This window comes from Oncorhynchus tshawytscha, linkage group LG22 (assembly GCF_018296145.1).
Source record: "Oncorhynchus tshawytscha isolate Ot180627B linkage group LG22, Otsh_v2.0, whole genome shotgun sequence".
NCBI classification, from domain to species: Eukaryota; Metazoa; Chordata; class Actinopteri; order Salmoniformes; family Salmonidae; genus Oncorhynchus; species Oncorhynchus tshawytscha.
In genome coordinates this window covers 9,393,917-9,406,416 of record NC_056450.1, presented here as the reverse complement: position 1 = coordinate 9,406,416, position 12,500 = coordinate 9,393,917, and the positions used below count along the sequence as shown (strand labels likewise).

At 45.1% G+C, this 12,500-nt stretch overlaps 1 pseudogene; it reads left to right on the top strand.

The window, feature by feature from the left end:
• LOC112221512 overlaps nt 1–12,500 on the top strand; it is a 144,127-nt pseudogene that overhangs the window by 57,473 nt on the left and 74,154 nt on the right.

The window sequence follows — 12,500 nt, the reverse complement described above, 5'->3', positions numbered from 1 at the left end:
ACTCCCTCTCTTGGTCCTCAGTCCATCACCACACTCCCTCTCTTGGTCCTCAGTCCATCACCACACTCCCTCTCTTGGTCCTCAGTCCATCACCACACACCACACCCCTCTCTTGGTCCTCAGTCCATCACCACACTCCCTCTCTTGGTCCTCAGTCCATCACCACACTCCCTCTCTTGGTCCTCAGTCCATCACCACACTCCCTCTCTTGGTCCTCAGTCCATCACCACAGTCCATCACCACACTCCCTCTCTTGGTCCTCAGTCCATCACCACACTCCCTCTCTTGGTCCTCAGTCCATCACCACACTCCCTCTCTTGCTCTTGGTCCTCAGTCCATCACCACACCATCCATCTCTTGGTCCTCAGTCCATCACCACACTCCCTCTCTTGGTCCTCAGTCCATCACCACACTCCCTCTCTTGGTCCTCAGTCCATCACCACACTCCCTCTCTTGGTCCTCAGTCCATCACCACACTCCCTCTCTTGGTCCTCAGTCCATCACCAAACTCCCTCTCTTGGTCCTCAGTCCATCACCACACTCCCTCTCTTGGTCCTCAGTCCATCACCACACTCCCTCTCTTGGTCCTCAGTCCATCACCAAACTCCCTCTCTTGCTCTTGGTCCTCATCTTTGTAAGTCACTTTGATTTAGCCCCTGTGTTTTTTATCGGTTTCTTTCTGAAAATATTTAGTGAACTCCATGACAGTAGATAAAGCAAGGGTCTATAGCAGCACACAAGTAGACTACAAATGCATGCTGGGCCGGGGGCGTGCCCTGAGCTCGTGAAGTGAGCGATACTGGAGCGGGAGAGAAGGCCGACGCTCCAGCCTTTAGGAATCTCGCTCCGCTCTCCAGTCAAATTGGGCAAGCTCCGTTCCTCGCTCCACTCCAGCTCCCCTCCACTCACATACTCGTGTGTGTGTGTATGTGTGTGTGGTTCAGGCTCACATATCGCATACTTATAGACAAGTCTCCCTAACCCCTGACATTAGAATTCATAGACAACTCCCCCTGACCCCCCCCGTAGTCCATCCATGTGCTCTCTAAGTTGTTTTCTAGACATTTAGATTAGTGAGAGGGCTTATGCCGGCCCATCCTCGGTGGAACTAAAAGGATCACTGTCGACGTTCTGACATGCTTGTTGAGCACTTCAGGCTGGTGTGTGTGTGTGTGTGTGTGTGTGTGTGTGTGCGGCATGCTTGTTGAACGCTGACTCAAGACAACAGTGTGACGTGTTTCCTCAGGTCATTAACCCTGGCTAAATGGCTGAAAGAAGACTGCTGTTGAAAGAGTCCTGTTGTTGACTGGTGCCTTTTTCACTATTGGTGCTGTCGACTTTAACACTCCAAGGCCTGTGGCAAAATGTCTATTCGTTGCAGTGTTCTGTATGGAAATGAAAGCAATAGAAGTCTATCTATTTCTATGGTATTCTGCTCTCATCTCCTCTCTGGCACAGCGGGGCACAACAAACACTTCCATTCTATAGTGATTCTCTGGCCACTGACTCTACATGCATGTATTCCGTTTCTGACTCGTTCCCTGAAAGAGTGTTGTTCTTTGAGACTGGTGTTTTGCGGGTACTATTTAATGAATCTGCCAGTTGAGGACTTGTGAGGCGTCTGTTTCTCAAACTAGAGACACTAATGTACTTGTCCTCTTGCTCAGTTGTGCACCGGGGCCTCCCACTCCTCTTTCTATTCTGGTTAGTGCCAGTTTGTGCTGTTCTGTGAGGGGAGTAGTACACAGCGCTGTACGAGATCTTCAGTTTCTTGGCAATTTCTCGCATGGAATAACTTTCATTTATCAGAACAAGAATAGACTGATGAGTTTCAGAAGAAAGTTAATTGTTTCTGGCCATTTAGCCTGTAATCGAACCAGTCTAAAGAAGGCCAGTTTTATTGCTTTTTTAATTAGGACAACAGTTTTCAGCGGTGCTAACATAATTGCAGAAGGGTTTTCTAAATGATCAATTAGCCTTTTAAAATGATCAACTTGGATTAGCTAACACAACGTGCCATTGGAACACAGGAGTGATGGTTGCTGATAATGGGCCTCTGTATGCCTATGTAGATATTCCATTAAAATTCTGCCGTTTCCAGCCACAATAGTCATTTACAACATTAACAATGTCTACACTGTATTTCTGATCAATTTTATGTTATTTTGATGGACAAAAAAAAAGTGCTTTTCTTTCAAAAAACGAGGCCATTTCTAAGTGACCGCAAACTTTTGAACGGTAGTGTATGCTTAGATTAGAGACCGCTTGAAATTGAAATGGAGGTTCTTCGGGCAATATCTACATATTGCAGTACTGATTGTGATGGTTAACGCTAGAGGCTCTGGCTAAAGGATGGTGAGGTGGTGGCCTGGGGCTGATGTTGGCTTGGAGAGGAAGCACCCTGGCGCTCACTGGCACAGTTTGCCTCTGTGTGAATGTTAGTGTTAGTCATTTGGCACAGTGGATTTCAGTGAATAGGTGTGATCCGGGGCACACACATTGTTAGCCTGCGGCTCTTCCTCTCAGCGAGACCACACAAAAGGGCCATTGTAGCCCCGGGTGCCCCACAGGCTTTACATAACGAGGACCCTTCAGTGGGTCCAACCCCGGTTTGCGCCGCTCTCTCCTCTGGCCAGCCCCAACGGCTCCGCCATGCTGCTAATGGTCCCCTTTCAGCTCTGGCTGTCCCCTCAGCATGGTTGGACAGGGCTGTGGTGTGGACGTCCCTTCCCTCTCATTCAGACCATTGTTGAGCACTGACTGAGAAGATTCCACTTCCTGTGCGATACCATACTGTCCGCCCATTTTGATGCTGTTCTACTCAACCCTACTGCGTAAGATCGTATAATCTGCTTTGGTGCCGCATGTTTACTCATCTAGGAAGTGGGATTATTTGAGGATTCCATGCTCTGCAAGCTTGGTGATGATGCTCCGACTCTGAGAGTGTTCAACTCACTTCCTTGCGCGCGTATAGTTAGCTGTGTTTCTTGGCAGTTCTTTGCTGGTGCACTGCAGTCTTCTCTCAGACAGACGCCGTACTGTATGTGGCCACATCTCTCATTACCTGCCTTTTATGATCAGGGCTGTTTTGAGATTGTTCTCAGGAAGCTTGCTGAAGACCGCAGCGGGCGGAGACTGCGTCATGTCTCGTTTCATATCGGCATCTACTGTATGAGCCTGTAGTGGGAGGTTTACGGTGAGACAGGCTTCCCAATCAGCTCATCTGTCACTGTACTGTAGACCACCATACACTCACGCACCCATAACTCTGTGGAGATCAGGTAGGGTGACCGTACTGTATATCTCTGGGTTAACCCAGTTTCCGACATACCCTCCATTATTCCTTCTCTGGGAGGAGGTTGGGGTTTTCCCTTCTGTCGATCAGGGCCTCAAATGACCCAGGAGACTGTGGTGTGTGTGTGTGTGTGTGTGTGTGTGTGTGTGTGTGTGTGTGTGTGTGTGTGTGTGTGTGTGTGTGTGTGTGTGTGTGTGTCAAATCCAATTGTATTGGTGACATACACATATTTAGCAGATGTTATTGTGGGTGTAGAGAAATGCTTGTGTTCCTAGCTCCAACAGTGCAGTAGTATCTAACAATACACACAAATCTAAAAGTAAAAGAATGGAATTAAGAAAAATATAAATATTAGTACGAGCAATGTCGGAGTGGCATTGACTAAAATACAGTAGAATAGAATACAGTATATAGATATGAAATGAGTAATGTTGTATGTAAACATTACTAAAGTGACTAGTGTTCCATTATTAAAGTGATTCCATGTCTATGTATATTGGGCAGCAGCCTCTAAGGTGCAGGGTTGAGTAACCGGGTGGTAGCCGGGTAGTGATGGCTATTTAAACACTCTGATGGCCTTGAGATAGAAGCTGTTTTTCAGTCTCTCGGTCCCTACTTTGATGCACCTGTACTGACCTCGCCTTCTGGATGGTAGCGGGGGGAACAGGCAGTGGTGAACAGGCAGTGTTGTCCTTGATCTTTTTGGCCTTCCTGTGACATTGGGTGCTGTAGGTGTCCTGGAGGGCAGGTAGTTTGCCACCGGTGATTCGTTGGGCAGACCGCACCACCCTCTTGAGAGCGGTTACATTTGTGGGCGGTGCAGTTGCCGTACCGGGCGGTGATACAGCCCGACAGGATGCTCTCACTTGTGCATCTGTAAAAGTTTGAGGTTTTTAGGTGCCAAGACAGATTTCTTCAGCCTCCTGAGGTTGAAGAGGCACTGCTGCACCTTCACCATTTAAGTTTGTCAGTGATGTGTCTGCCGAGAAACTTGAAACGTTCCACCTTCTCCACTGTGATCCCGTTGATGTGGATAGGGGGGTGCTCCCTCTGCTGTTTCCTGAAGTCCATGATCAACTCTTCTTTTTCTTTTTTTGACGTTAAATGAGGTTATTTTCCTGGCACCACTCACCGAGGGTCCTCACCTCATCCCTGTAGGCTGTCTGTGTGCATGGCCACGCAGTCATGGGTGGACAGGGAGTACAGGAGAGGGCTGAAAACGCACCCTTGTGGGGCCCCTGTGTTGAGGATAAGCGAAGTGGAGGTTGTTGTTTCCTACCTTCACCACCTGGGGGCAGCCCGTCAGGAAGTCAAGGACCCAGTTGGGCAGGGTGATGAGCTTCAAGGGCACTATGGTGTTGAATGCTGAGCTATAGTTAATGAACAGCATTCTTACATAGGTATTCCTCTTGTCCAGATGGGATAGGGCGGTGTGCAGTGCGATGGCGATCGTCTGTGGATCTATTGGGGCAGTAAGCAAATTGAAGTGGGTGTCAGGTAGAGGTGATTTGGTCCTTAAATATCCTCTCAAAGCACGTTGAGTTCAGTTACCTTTGTTCCTGCCCCCAAGAAAGCAATGGTGGACATCTTGAATCAAGTGGGGACAGCAGACTGGGAAAGGGAGAGATTGAATATGTCCGTAAACACTCCAGCCAGCTGGTCTGCTGGTCTGTGTGTGTGTGTGTGTGTGCACCATTCCGTTTGGTTCCAGCCAGGTTTCCTTCCACTTGTTTGTTCTCATTGGGACCCCCTGTTTCTCTTGCTCTCTCTCTGTGGTAGAGCTCGGACCAGACTGTGCCACACATGGCTGCACGGGAAACTGCTCTGTGACGCACCAAGGGCCCAAGTGTTACTGCACCGTCGGCTATGAAGTCAGCCAGGACGGAAAGACATGCAAAGGTGAGACCGACACCTGGCCATATTCATGCAGTTACAGTAGCCCTATGACAGTCCCAGGCCTGACCAGTGGCTGGCTGACTGACTGACCCACTGTCAACTGACTGACTGATTCACTCACTCAGTCATTTACTCACTGGCTGACTCACTGACTGGCTGACTGATTCACTCGCTGACTCACTGACTGGCTGACTGATTCACTCGCTGACTCACTGACTGGCTGACTGATTCGCTCGCTGACTCACTCACTGACTGGCTGACTGATTCACTCGCTGACTCACTGACCGGCTGACTGATTCACTCGCTGACTCACTGACCGGCTGACTGATTCACTCGCTGACTCACTGACTGGCTGACTGATTCACTCCCTGACTACTGACTGGCTGACTGATTCACTCACTGACTCACTGACTGGCTGACTGATTCACTCCCTGACTACTGACTGGCTGACTGATTCACTCGCTGACTCACTGACTGGCTGACTGATTCACTCGCTGACTGGCTGGCTGACTCACTGAATGGCTGACTGACTGTACCCTGCCTGCCTCCTCAGATTTCAACGAATGTAGTGGGTACAGGACCTGCAGTCAGACGTGCTCCAACAACGAGGGCTCCTACACCTGCAGCTGTGTGGAGGGCTACCTACTGCAGCCAGACAACCGCTCCTGCAAGGCCAAGAATGGTGAGAGACACACACACACACACACACACACACACACACACACAGAGCATACAACCACACACACGAACACCACAGCCTCCTGGGTCACATTAACATATTGTGCAGATAGATGTGAGGTCTACATGTGCTAACTTGCCAATGAGCAAAGCTAGACTTTATTTCAAATATCAAAACTGAATCGCAATGATTCATTTGATTTAATTTTTCTCTTTGAGTCTGTTATTTGAAGTCTTGTCATGCTGCATTATAGTGGGGGAATCAGATTTGCATGGTTTGACAATCTATAACGCTGTTACAATTTAATTTACAGGGATGAGATGTCAGACCGATGCAATGAATCTGTGACCTTTCTTCCCCTCTCTCTCGCTCTCTCCCCTCTCTCCCTCTCTCTCCCTCTCTCCCCTCTCTCTCCCTCTCTCTCTTCTCTCTCTCTCTCCCTCTCTCCTCTCTCCTCTCTCCCTCTCCCCCTCTCTCTCTCAGATCCTGTGGAGCAGCTGCCGGTGCTGCTGATCACTAACCTAAATGACATCCGCTGTACGTCTCTGAGCGGCATGCCGACCCGCCTCCCAGCAATAAGCACCAACCAGGTGAGCGCTTCTCTGGAAGACTTTTAGCAGGCTGTGTCCTGGCTGGTTTAGGGACACATACTGTATCGACAGTGACGGTGTCCAGCCTAGTGCCCTTTGACACAGCCTCTCTTATCTCTCTCGACTGTCGTCCTCTCTCTATCTGTTCAATAAGTCCCGTTTGTCTGACACCAACGACCCCCATTGGAAATAAATGTTGTATAGCACGTTCATGTCTTCTGGGATTTTAAACTATTCTAAAGTGTCTTTTTTTTTTTAAAGCGCTTTATAAAACCCAACGTATTATTCATCAACTGCTTATTTTGTTCAAAAATAGACCACTGCCATGGATTTCAACTACGCCCAGGAGACGGTTTGTTGGATCGACGTGGGCGACTCGCCCGCCAACACCCATCTGAAGTGTGCCTCCATCCCAGAGCTGAAGACTGTCACTGACATCAGGATCATTAACATCTCCCTCAGCCTGCACCGTGAGTAGAAGAGACACACACACACACACACACACACACATAAACGTACACGCAAGCACACACACGCACAGCCTGTACCGTGAGTAGAAGAGACACACACACACACACATAAACGTGCACGCAAGCACACACACGCACAGCCTGTACCATGTGTAGAGGAGCCGACCTACCTGTCCTTTTTTTGACCTATGCCACCCGCCTGTTTTTTCATTAGGACAGACACTGGTGAAGGTGAGAGAGGAAACCGATGGGAGTGCAGAGGAAAGATATATAGAGAGAGGAAAGAGATGTAGAGAGCAGATGTAGAGATATAGATATAGAGAGGAAAGAGATATAGATATATAGAGAGAGGAAAGAGATGTAGAGAGCAGATGTAGAGATATAGATATAGAGAGGAAAGAGATATAGATATATAGAGAGAGGAAAGAGATGTAGAGAGCAGATGTAGAGATATAGATATAGAGAGGAAAGAGATGTAGAGAGCAGATGTAGAGATATAGATATAGAGAGGAAAGAGATGTAGAGAGCAGATGAAGAGATACAGATATATAGAGAGGAAAGAGATGTAGATATATAGAGAGGAAACCGATGGGAGTGCAGAGGAAAGATATATAGAGAGGAGATGTAGAGATATAGATATAGAGAGGAAAGAGATATAGAGAGGAGATGTATATAGATATAGAGAGGAAAGAGATGTAGAGAGAGATGTAGAGATATAGATATAGAGAGGAAAGAGATATAGAGAGGAGATGTAGAGATATAGATATAGAGAGGAAAGAGATGTAGAGAGCAGATGTAGAGATATAGATATAGAGAGGAAAGAGATGTAGAGAGCAGATGTAGAGATATAGATATAGAGAGGAAAGAGATGTATGAAGAGATACAGATATATAGAGAGAAAGAGATGTAGATATATAGAGAGGAAAGAGATATAGATATAGAGAGGAAACCGATGGGAGTGCAGAGGAAAGATATATAGAGAGGAGATGTAGAGATATAGATATAGAGAGGAAACCGATGGGAGTGCAGAGGAAAGATATATAGAGAGGAGATGTAGAGATATAGATATAGAGAGGAAAGAGATGTAGATATATAGAGAGGAAACCGATGGGAGTGCAGAGGAAAGATATATAGAGAGAGGAAAGAGATATAGAGAGCAGATGTAGAGATATAGATATATAGAGAGGAAAGAGATGGGAGTGGAGAGGAAAGATATATATATATATATAGAGAGAGAGAGAGAGGAAAGAGATATAGAGAGGAGATGTAGAGATATAGATATAGAGAGGAAAGAGATATAGATATATAGAGAGGAAAGAGAGATATAGAGAGGAAAAATATAGAGGGCAAAGAGAGATGTAGAGATATAGATATACAGAGAGGTATAGATAAATAGAGAGCAAAGATGTAGAGATATAGATATATAGAGGGGTATAGATATATATATATATAGAGAGCAAAGATGTAGAGATATAGATATATAGAGGGGTATAGATATATATATAGAGAGCAAAGATGTAGAGATATCGAGAGGAGATATATATATATATATATATATATATATAAATAAGAAAGAAGCATCGACTAGCCTACCGCTCCAACTGGAGGGACACACACGTACGCACACACAGTAGAGATGACGCAATAACCACCCGGCGGCGCCCGACTCTGAATCCTGCTCGTGGCAGCATAAAAGTTCAGAGCAGAAGTGCTGAGCGCAGCTCTATTCCCATACAGGTTCCTCTTCCTGAACAGTGCTGCCCTGACATGGTGCTAAATCACTGCGGATGAAAGCGTGGCTGATATACAGTAATATCACCCAGAGAGGAGTAGTTACAGTATGCCCTCCGAGGGTTAACTGGCACATTGTGCCGTACAGCTTGATGTGCCGACCCCACAATAAAGTAGACCCCAACACACTGTTGATAATGTACGGTTTGGCGTGTTAGCCAGTAGCCGCGATCCATTATAAACCACCTCCCGTTTATTGTTTCTGATTGGACAGATTTACAGCGGGTTTGTTTCAAACGGCACCCTATTTCCCCCATGGGGCTGGTCAAAAGTAAGGCTCTGGTCAAAACAAGTGCGCTTATAAAAAGGAATTGAAGTGCTATTTGGGAATGTCTGGCCTGCAGTTTGTATGTCCTCACAGCCCACAGGCCCTGCATTAACTCAGGGCTGTCATCTGTTGGGCGACACATGCACACACACATGCACACACACACACACACACACACACACACGCACACGCATTAGAATGGGAAACTCACTTGTTAATATGGATTTAAGATTGATCATTAGATGAGGTTTGTCTTTGTGTCTCCCTGACAGAGTGCTATTACTAGTGGGCAGGAATGTACGGGTGTGGGTGTTTGTGTGTGTGTGTGTGTGTGTGTGTGTGTGTGTGTGTGTGTGTGTGTGTGTGTGTGTGTGTGTGTGTGTGTGTGTGTGTAAAGTGTAAAGTGTAAAGTGTTCCATTGAGAATAAGCCTGAGGGGTGGAAACACAGACATGAAGAAAACAGGTTATGAGTTGGGTGAAGGACTAGAACGTGGGACAGAGTTTGAGACCAACCTACGACCTGATGATTGTCATTTCCACGGGAAAGTACCCATGAGGACAGACGTGAGGTCCGTAGGTGCGCGTCACATGGCAACTAAGAGTCTATGTTTTTGAGAAATGAAGGTGTGTGTGTGTGTATACATTCTTCAAAGTTTTCCATCCTAAAAAAAAGGTGAATAAGCTAAAGTTTTGATTTCTGGTCAAACTACCAGTTAAAATATTAGAAATACCTCAAAACACAATAATGTTGACTAAAAAACCCTTACAACTAATATCAACACTTACATTTAGATTTGGAGAAATTATTTGCTTTCTGTAAGTTTATTAATCATTGCCTTGTAATTCAATGACCAAAAACCCACATCTTTCTGATATTTTCAAATGTCTCTCCCTCGTGAGGGATAATGAATGTTAACGGAAGTAACAAGTGAAGGTAGACGGTAGACCTAGTAATTAGTTATGTTGTTTTTACTGATATCAAGTTTGTTTATGAATTATTAAGTGATTCAGACTGGGAATTCTGTTACCAGATCGGAGTTACTGCAATTTCATTGGCTTAAAGGGGAAGTCATAGGAGTCACACCACGCACCACACAAGCTGCTATTTTCCTCTCTTCCACTGGCATACTGTTATGTTCAGCTCAGAACTGTTTTCTTTATCTTTCTGTTCTCTGGTGTTCAACGCAAGACTGTTAAAGCAGTCTGGACAACCTTCTGTCTGTCTGTCTGTGTGTCTGTCTGTGTGTCTGGTCTCTTCTTTCAATTCAATTTACTTTATTGGCATGATGTAACAATGTACATATTGCCAAAGCTTACTTTGGATATTTACAACATGATGATGATAATAAGAATCAAAATTGTCAACGGGACAACAGTAACCAAGGGTCAAAATAACCAACACATTGAACAATAACAATAAGCATACAGTAGAGGACATGTGCAGGTTGATTGGTCTGTCAGACACGGTCCCTCAACTTATGGCAGGCAGCAATGTAGTGCGCTGCCAACCCACAGCTCTCTCCCCCAACAGGATGGGTGGCCTATTCTCATCAGAGAGGTCTTTGAAACCTTGGAATAAGGGTTTCAAATTTGGGGAAATGACACACTCTGATTGTTTTATATTTGTGACATTTTGTCAGGAAATGCAGCTCCGTCTCAGGTTCTGCTGTTGTGCAGTGGTTGCACAGCCTTTCCTCTACAGGGAGCCAGGTTTTTCCTGTGTCTTTGTCAAGATTTTGATCAGTAACCATGGTCAAATAGTTAGGCACGGTGTACTGTCGATTTAGGGCCAGATAGAACTGCATTTTGCTTTGTGCTTGTGTTTCCCAATAAGCAATGTAGTTTTGTGTTGTAATTTGTTTTATTCTGATTGATTGGATGTTCTGAGGCTTCAGTGTGTTAGAACAGGTTTGTGAACTCAGGACCAACTGGATGAGGGGACTATTTTCTTTGCTCAGCTCTTGGCATTGTAGGGCTTGGTAATGATATGAGAGGGGGGTCACTGTATTTTAGATGTTTCCAAAATTGAATTGCTCTTTTTGAGTTTTTATTCTTAGTGGATATTGGCCTAATTCTGCCCTGCATGTATTGTTTGTAGTTTTCCTCTGGACATGTAGGAGAATCTTACAGAACTCTGCATGCGGGGATTCAGTGTGGTGTTTGTCCTGTTTGGGGAAATCTTGTTTTGCAAGTGGACCCCACACCTCGCTGCCATAAAGTGCAATTGTTTCAATGACACATTCAATTAGTTTTAGCCAAATTTGAATAGGGTATTTCAATTTGAAATTGTTTGTTTTTAATGGCGTAGAATTCCCTGCACGCTTTCTCTCTGTTCATTCACTGCCTCATTTAAGGTATCCAGTTGAGCTTATTTTTAAACTTAAGTAAGTGTTGTGTGTGTGTGCAGTACTCTCTATATATTGTACCGATTGAGAACTTTGGTCTAATTCCCTGAGATCTGGATCTTCTCTGGAAAATCATTATTTTAGTCTTTTGGGGGTTTACTGCCAGGGACCAGGTCTGGCAGTACTGCTCTAGCAGGTCATGCTCTGCGGGGGACAGCAGGCGTAGGTCATCTGCAAAGAGTAGGCATTTAACCTCTGAATTGTGGGGACTAACACCAGGGGCTGAGGATTTTTCTAGAATAGTGGCCAATTCATTGATGTAAATATTGAAGAGTGCAGGGCTCAGATTGCAACCCTGACGAAGGCCCCGCCCCTGGTTAAAGAATTCTGTTATTTTTTTGCCAATTTTAATGCTGCACGTATTGCCAGTATACATTGATTTAATTAGGTCATATGTTTTACCCCCTACACCACTTTCAATAACTTTGTAGAACAGTCCTGTATGCCAAATAGAATCCAATTATTTTTGGAAGTCGATAAAGCAAGCGTATATTTTGGTGGACATGTTTATCTATCAGGGTGTGTGGGGTGTAAATGTGATCAGTCGTGCGATGTTTTGGTATAAATCCAATTTGGCCTTTACTCAAGACATTGTGCTTATTAAGGAAGTTTAGAACTCTTACATTTATAATACTACAGAAAACCTTCCCTGGGTTACTGTTCACACAAATGCCTCTGTAGTTCAAATTGGTCTCCGTTCTTAAAGATTGGGGTTATTAGTCCTTGATTCCAGATGTCAGGGAAATAACCTACACTCAGGATCAAATTAAACCGTTTTAATATAGCCAATTGAAATCTTGCACTAGTGAGTTTGAGCATCTCATTTAGGATGCCATCGTGTCCGCATGCTTTTTAAATTTGAGGGCCTGAAGTTTCTTACAGAGCTCCTGGTCAGTAACTGGGGAGTCCAATGGATTTTCATTGTCCTTTATTTATTTCTCTAATCCATTCAACTTCTCATGAATTTGGCTTTCTGCGTTTGTGTCAATTTGAACGGTGCAGTAGAGTGTTTTAATATGGGTTGTCCATATGTCACCATTTGGTATCGCTAATTCCTCTTGTTTCGATTATAAATAAAATACATTTAAATCCCAATTTTGCCAGA